A 7,910-nucleotide genomic window follows, 5' to 3' on the forward strand; every position below is an offset into this window, starting at 1 on the left:
TTTTCCTATGAGTGAAAGAAAAGTGAACAGAAATGTGAAACCTACAATTTAGGCTAAACAAAAATCACCTGTAGAGTACAGGCTGGGGCAAGAAGAGTGGGTTACATTTACACTGGAGGGAAGGGCTGTGCGCTCTAGTTACCTAGACATTCCAACAGCTAATAGTGTAAGGTGGCTGGCCATAAACTAAATTTTAGGCTGTATTACTGGAAATACCGTTTCTGAAGCAAGAGAGGTAATACTTGTATGTAGCGTGCCTTGCACAGGTTAGAATATTGCCAGGGATGGCTTGCTTGGCTCATGGACAAGCTGACAAATTATAGTGCGCTCAGAAAAGGATCATCAGAGATGAAGGTTCAACATGGTCCAATGGGGAACTGTGGAGGGAACAGAGAAGGTTCCAAGAAGGGGGAGCTGAGCTGAGTCACATTAGCTGCCTTCCTACTCTGAAGGGTGATCTATAGGACTTGAGAGGGCAGAAATGAAGTCTTCAAGAAGAATTTGATTAGTAGCAGTGCTGGGCAGATTTTGTTTTTCTGGTCAAGGGTTATTGCAGATCAGAGTACATGTACATGTGATCAAGGATTAACTGTTAATTTCATCACGGAAGGACACTCTATCACCATATGGCTTTGCTTTCAATGGCTGACTTAAGTTTCCTTGGACTTCCTCCGCCTGCTTCCTTAAATGTTGGTGGTCACTGAGCGTGTCACTGGTTCATTTTGCTTCTCACTGCCTGGGCAATTTCTCGTGTCCACCCATTCAGTTTCCACTCCCGTGCTGATGACCTCTACATCTTAGTTCAACTCCATGCCTGGAACTCCCAATGATGCACCTCTCTTGAACATCCCATGGGTGCTTTCTTCTCCGCATACAGAAAACTCTTTCCACGCTGCCACCCCACTCCCCGAAACAGATAGGCTTCTTCTTTATTTTCCGTCTTGCTTGCTGGCACCACCAACCACAAAGGGCTACTTCTCTCCCTAATTCCACATGCAATCACCAGTTGCAGCTAATTGGATGTCCTAGTTATTTCTTGATTCTGTCACTTGTACCACAGCCCTGAGTCACACCCTCTTCATCGCTTACCTGACATAATAGGACAGTTTCCTTTTCCATACTCTTTAAAAAAAAAAAAAGATTGTATTTATTTATTTGGCACAGAGAAAGAGACAGTGAGAGAGGGAATACAAGCAGGGGGAGTGGGAGAGGGAGAAGCAGGCTTCCCACTGAGCAGGGAGCCACTTGTGGGGCTTAATCCCAGGACCCTGGGATCATGACTTGAGCCGAAGGCAGACGCTTAATGACTGAGCCACCCAGTCGCCCCCCCTGCTCACACTCCTGTCCACCACGGAAATTCATATCCCTAAATGTGACTAGATGATTTTAAAATACAAATTTGATGACCTTTCTGCTATTTAATATTGATCAAAGGCTCTCCTTCTACAAACTTTCATTCAAGCTTCCTGGCACGGTTAAAAAACCTCTGAGCTATGCCCCTTCCCCTTCTTGGCCTTTTTTGTTTTTTGCTTTGTTTTGTTTGGATGGCAGCAGCGGTGGTAAAACAAGAAGGGAATTTATTTGGGGGTGCCCGGATGGCTCAGTCAGTTAAGCATCTGCTTTCGGCTCATGTCATGATCCCAGGGTTCTGGGATCCAGTCCCGCATCCGGCGGCCTCCTCAGCAGGAAGCCTGTTCTCCCTCCGCCTGCTGCTTCTCCTACTTGTGTTCTTTCTGGCAAATAAATAAATAAATAAAATCTTGAGGGAGAAGGAGAAGGGAATTTATTTCAGTGAGGCCAACACTGGGTATGCCCTGTCATGATTTTTACACTACAGTATCAAACTCCAAACAGCTTGTCCTTCCCTCTGCTGGGTTGTGCTGCCCTCCTCCACCCCTGCTCTGCACACAAACACACACCTTATCCCTCTGGCAAACACTTCACTTGTCTTTTAGTATTAACTTTAGGCCATTATCCACCTACGAAGACTCCCCTGATGTCTCAGGTCATCTGCCCCCCCATATCAGACTGGCTTTCCTAGTGTTCCCTCAGTGTACTTCTGTTTTTCCATACATCACACGTAATCTTCATTTTCTCTATCCAAGTGTGGTATAGAGGATATATAGGTATATGTGTATATGTATAACTTCCACTGAAATGCTTATTCTCATTTTTTAAAAAGATTTTATTTATTTATTTGACAGACAGAGATCACAAGCAGGCAGAGAGGCAGGCAGAGAGAGGGGGAAGCAGGCTTCCTGCTGAGCAGAGAGCCTGATGTGGGGCTCGATCTCAGGACCCTGAGATCATGACCCGACCTGAAGGCAGACGCTTAATTCACTGAGCCACCCAGGCACCCTATAATGCTTATTCTTGAAGGCAAGGACTATATTTTAGTCATCTGAATATTTCCAGAGCCTAGCACAGTGCCTGGTACATACTAGATGCTCAATAAATGTATGTTGACCTAAACAAAAGTGTTTGAACTTTGGAATAGCCAATGTAAATCGATTGTGGTGATTGGTACAGACCCATTGCTAGTAGATACCTTGGCTTTGTCTGTTATTTTTCTAGCATAGATGGTAGCTAAGTTAAAGTAACCTTAACATAGACTTGCGAGCTCTTTGTTCCTGGACTAGGCCAAAGGCAATGAAAATGACCTAGATTTAGAGGTTCATATTTGTTGTTTTGGAGCTAAAGGCTTTTCTGAGTTTAAAGTAAGATTGCCCAACCAACTTGATCTTCTGTGATTTTATCAAGATACCATATTATTTCAAAAACAATTTTGACCAAACTATTGAGACTCAACTAAATATTTTGAACAAAAATTCAGTTATATGTATTAGTGCTTGCTTGGAAAAAAAAAGTGGCTCCGCAGAAATGGGATAAAGTTAAAAAGAAATCTCAGAGTATTTTTTTAAGTGTGAAAAATGAGGTGATCCCCTTCAAAATCGTCTATTTCATACAAGACAATGAAAAACCAAGAAACTGTTCAAGATTAAAAAGGAGACAAAAGAGAAATTACAATAAATGCAAGAGATGATCTTGGTTGGAATCCTAGGTGGGAGAAAAAAGTTACTATAAAGTTACACCTAGGCTAGGTGGGAGAAAAAAAGTTACTATAAAGGACACTCGTGGGGCAACTGGTAGAATTTGAAAATGGATTGTATATTACATAAAATATTGCATCAAGATCAAACTTCTTGACATTCACTTTGTTTATATAAGAGAATATCCTTATATTTAGGTTAGACAGTCTAAAGATTTTAGAGGAAAAGAGTTATGTTCTCTGCAAATCATATCAAATGATTTAGAAATGTGAATAAATGAGTATGTGAATGTATGATGTGTGTGTGTGTGTGTGTGTGTGTGTGTAGAGAGAGAGAGAGAATGATAAAGCAAACGGCACAATGTCAGGAAGGAATACATATAACTATAACACACAGAAGCTTGTCACTCAGTGGATAAATGCTGTATATTCAGACAACCAGATAGAATGAATGAACTATAATTAAGCATGAAAATATGTGTCGATCTCATAAATAAAATATTGAGTAAAAGAAACTAGACACAAAAATTATATGATATATGTATGGGGCATCTGAGTGGCACAGTTGGTTGAGTGTCTGACCCTTGGTTTTGACTCAGATCCTGATCTCAGGGTTGTGGAATTGAGCCCTGTGTTGGGGTCAGACTTATCGAGGAGTCTGCTTGAGATTCTCTCCCCTCTCCCTGTGCTCCTCCCACTTGTACACTCTCTCTCTCTTTCAAATAAAGTCATATATATATGATTCCATTTTTATAAAGTACATTTATATTGTTAGAAGTCAAGATATTGGCTACCCTTGGGGGTGGGGGAGAAGCAACTGGAGGGGTCTTTTTTTTTAAGATTTTATTTATTTATTTGTCAGAGAGAGAGAGAGAACATAAGCAGGCAGAGTGACAGGCAGACAGAGAGGGAGAAGCAGGCTCCCTCCTGAGTGAGGAGCCCGATGCGGGGCTCAATCCTAGGACCCTGGGGTCATGACCTGAGCTGAAGGCTGAGGCTTAACTGACTGAGCCACCCAGGCATCCCTGGAGGGGTCTTCTTGAGAGTGGTAATATCTTATTTCCTGTTCAGAGTACTGGTTATACGGGAGTGTTGAATTTGTGAAAATTCAGTCACCTGTATACATTTCCGTTTGTAAGTCATAGATCAATAAAATGTGTCAACACCAAGTGTATTGATTGTCTATTTCTGCATAACAAAGTGCTCCAAAACTTAGTGGCGTAAAACATTATCTCACACTATTTCTGAAGATCAGGATCTGGGAGTATCTGGGTGGTTCTGGTTCAAAGTCTCCTACAAGGGTGCCCTGAAGTGCATCATCTGAAAGCTTGACTGGGGCTAGGGTATCTGCTGCCCTTAGGCAGCTGTTGCCTAGAAACCACAATTACTTCTTGTTCCTTATCACACTAACCTCTTCTGTTGAGTATGGTCACAAGACACCTACCTTCCCTAGAGCAAGTGATCCAAGAGAGAGCAAGAAGGAAGCCACCATGCTTTTTTGTATAACCTAGTGTCAAAAGTCACACGCTATCACCTCTGCTGTCTTGAATTGTTAGAAGCAAGTCACTGAGTCCAGCTCCCACTTGTGAATGGAGAAGTAGTGAGGAATTTGTGGATGTATTTTAAAATTGCCACACCAAGTTTACCTACATATTACCTACACATTAAAAAATAATAATAAAGACCTTGGGGTGCCTGGGTGGCTCAGTCCTTGGGTGTCTGCCTTTGGCTCAGGCCCTGCTCAGCGGGAAGCCTGCTTCTCCCTCTCCCTCTGCCTGCCACTCTGCCTTCTTGTGCTCTCTCTCTCCCTCTCTGTCAAATAAAAACAAAACAAAACGAGTAGAATTAGGAACAAGACAATATTAAAATTAATATTGAGTCTCTGCATCAGAATCTCATTCAGTATTCAATAAAATTAAAGAAGATGGCTATAAATCAAAAACTTCTATTTTGAAACAAAAACTAGAGCTTGCCAGAAATCAAAAGAAAAACGTCACATCTATCTCAAGAAACAAAAATATTGGCTCAAAAATATCTCCTCCTTACACTTGTGGTGAGCACAGATGTATACACTTGTGAAATCGCTACATTGTACACCTGCAACTAATGTGACATTGTGTGTCAACTGTACTTTTAAAAAGTTATCAAACAAGAAATGAAATTATTTGAATAAGAAAGAGTCAGAGAACTGTATTTGAAGTTAGATTTATAACTTCATCTCCTCACATTCTCTTGAGTGGTGTCATACCAGAAAGTGCTTTTTCAGCAGCTCCAAAAATTTGCACGCAAAATATACTTAAAATTTACCAGTGACACCTTGATATATTTTCTTTAAGGGATCACTATTTTTAAAAGGAGCAAATAATTTTATTTTCCATGATTTATCACTACATTTCAATTTGGACTGCTGTTTAGTGTTTACTCTAAAATGTATTAATTTTATATTCTAATAAATTATATTAACATAATAGTGTATATTTAATATCCATGCTTTTAAAGTTTACTTTTTTACATTTAGTTATGTGTATATGTGTCTTTCTTTTTTAAATTTATTTATTTATTTATATATTTGAGAGAGAGTGCAAGTGGAGGGAGGAGAAGAACAGAGGGAGAAGCAGACTCCCCACTGAGCAGGGAGTCCAACATGGGGCCTGACATGGGCCTCAATCCCAGGACCATGGGATCAGGACTCAAGCCAAAGGCAGGCGCTTAACCGACTGAGCCACCCAAGCACCCTGTGTGCATGTCTTTCAAGGGTGTTCAGAAACTACTTTTTAAAATGTTGAGCATTTTTCTGTAAAAATAAATGCTTGTTTTATGTAAAATAAATACTGAAGGGGCTGGGATTTGAACTCACTCAGAATAGTTCCAATTTTACATTTTATCTAAATCAGGGTTTCTCAACTATTGACTGTACTACTGATTGACCTTAGGAGTGCGATAATTCTTGGTCAGTGGTGATAGGGACTGTCCTGTTTATCCAGAATGGATAATAACGTCCTTTAAACGCCAGTAGTCCCCTCCCCCCTTCCCCTCCCCCCTCACAGATGGTCCCTGGTGGCAAAACTGCGATTCGCACCCCGCCCCCCCCATCGCCACATCCACTAGAGAACTATTGGTCTAAATCATACTGCCCTTGGCTGTATGGAAAAAATACTAAGGTGTGAGTCTGAAGGCTACTTTTACCGAGGTCTTTAAATGTTTATAAGCACACGTTTCAAAATAACAGAAAAGCTACCTGGCTATTCAGCCTCGTGTCTCCGCCCATTTCCCCCTCTAATTTGATATTTCAACCACAGCACAAGGATTTGTAATCCCTCATTCTCATTAGTCACTCCTTGGCATTTGTGTGTCTCAGTCAGGAATATGGTTCCCTACTTCCCCCCTGACCAACTCTGGCTCCTTCAAGACTGAGATTTTATCATCTTTCTTTCCTATTTATCCATTTATTTTTCTTTTTTGTTCTACTTTCTAAAATATCTTCTCAACTTTCCATTGCAACCATCCTCCTGAATTTTTATTCTGTGATTATATTTTTCTTTTTCTTTTTTGTTTACTTATGGGGTGGGGGAGAAGCAGACTCCCGCAGACCAGTATCCCAGAGTCCCCCTGGTCTATTCTTAGGCGAGTGTACCTCCTGCTTTCTGTTGGAGTCAGAGCACTGATGATGCTCCTGCTCCGGCTTCCCAGGTCAGAGGAGGGGATCAGGGAATCCCACTGCTGCTTATGTAGCTCTTCAACTCCTCCTTCTGTTTTCAGCCCCAGCCTTCTATCCTACCTTCAGAGTTACCTGGCACTTCCCATCCCAAGCCTTTCCAAGGCCCTGCAGCCCAGACTGGCTTGTTTCCCTGTCATCCCTCTTTTATAACCTTCCCATTTTCCAAGATGTTTGCTTTTCCTTTCTTTCTTTCTTTTTTTTTTAAGTAGGCTCTGCTCCCAACGTGTGGCTTAAATTCATCACCCTGAGAGCAAGAGTCTCTGACTGAGCCAGCCAGAAGTGCCCTCCCTGAGATTTTTTTCTTTTTAAAGACTTATCTGTTTATTTTTAGAGAGAGAACGGTGTGGAGAGCAGCAGAAGGAGACAGTCTTTTTTTTTTTTTCCTTTAACATGAAACAGTTTGGGGTGCCTGGGTGGCTCAGTTGTTAGGCATCTGCCTTGGGCTAGGGTCATGGTACTAGGGTTCTGGGATTGAGCCCTGCATCAGGCTCCCTGCTCAGTGGGGAGCCTGCTTCTTCCTCTCCCACTCCCTCTGCTTGTGTTCCTGCTCACTCTCTCTCTCTGTGTCAAATAAATAAATAAAATATTTGAAAATAAATAGGTAAATATGAAATGCTTCATGAACTTGTGTGCCATCCTTGCTCAGGAGCCATGCTAATCTCTGTATGATTCCAATATTAGTATATGTGCTGCCAAAGGGAGCCTGGGAAGGGAGAGTCTCCAACAGACTCCATGCTGAGCACAGAGCCTGATGTGGGGCTCGATCTAATGGCCCTGAGATCACAACCTGAGCCAAAACCAAGAGTTGGATGGTCAATATGGTTTTTAAAAATCATATCTCCATGTATTCTTTCTTCTGCTCTCTTCACTCCTTTATTACTATTTTACTGGAGTTTGAGAAGGGAACAAACATCAAACGTGTGTGTTCCATCTACTGCATTTAACAGAAAGTCTCTTTCCCACCTTCCTAGCCTCAGTCTTCTCCATGCCTTACTTGTGAGGGTAGTCCGTAACATTTGCGATGCCCTTCCTGTGACCTTCCTGTGGCTGGGAACACCTTTAGATTCTTGTCCATCTGGAGAATTCTCACTGTCCCTCCCCGGCCCCGTTCCTGAGCGTTGCGGACTCCCTACTCTGTGTTCT

General features: G+C 41.9%; 1 non-coding gene across 1 annotated transcript; it reads right to left on the minus strand.

The window, feature by feature from the left end:
- Nucleotides 1-7,368: 7,368 nt before the first annotated feature.
- Nucleotides 7,369-7,470, minus strand: LOC122897988. Its single transcript, XR_006382757.1, has one exon. It is a non-coding gene; the product is annotated as a U6 spliceosomal RNA (small nuclear RNA).
- Nucleotides 7,471-7,910: the final 440 nt, after the last annotated feature.

This window comes from Neovison vison, unplaced genomic scaffold (assembly GCF_020171115.1).
Source record: "Neovison vison isolate M4711 unplaced genomic scaffold, ASM_NN_V1 Scaffold_051, whole genome shotgun sequence".
NCBI classification, from domain to species: Eukaryota; Metazoa; Chordata; class Mammalia; order Carnivora; family Mustelidae; genus Neogale; species Neogale vison.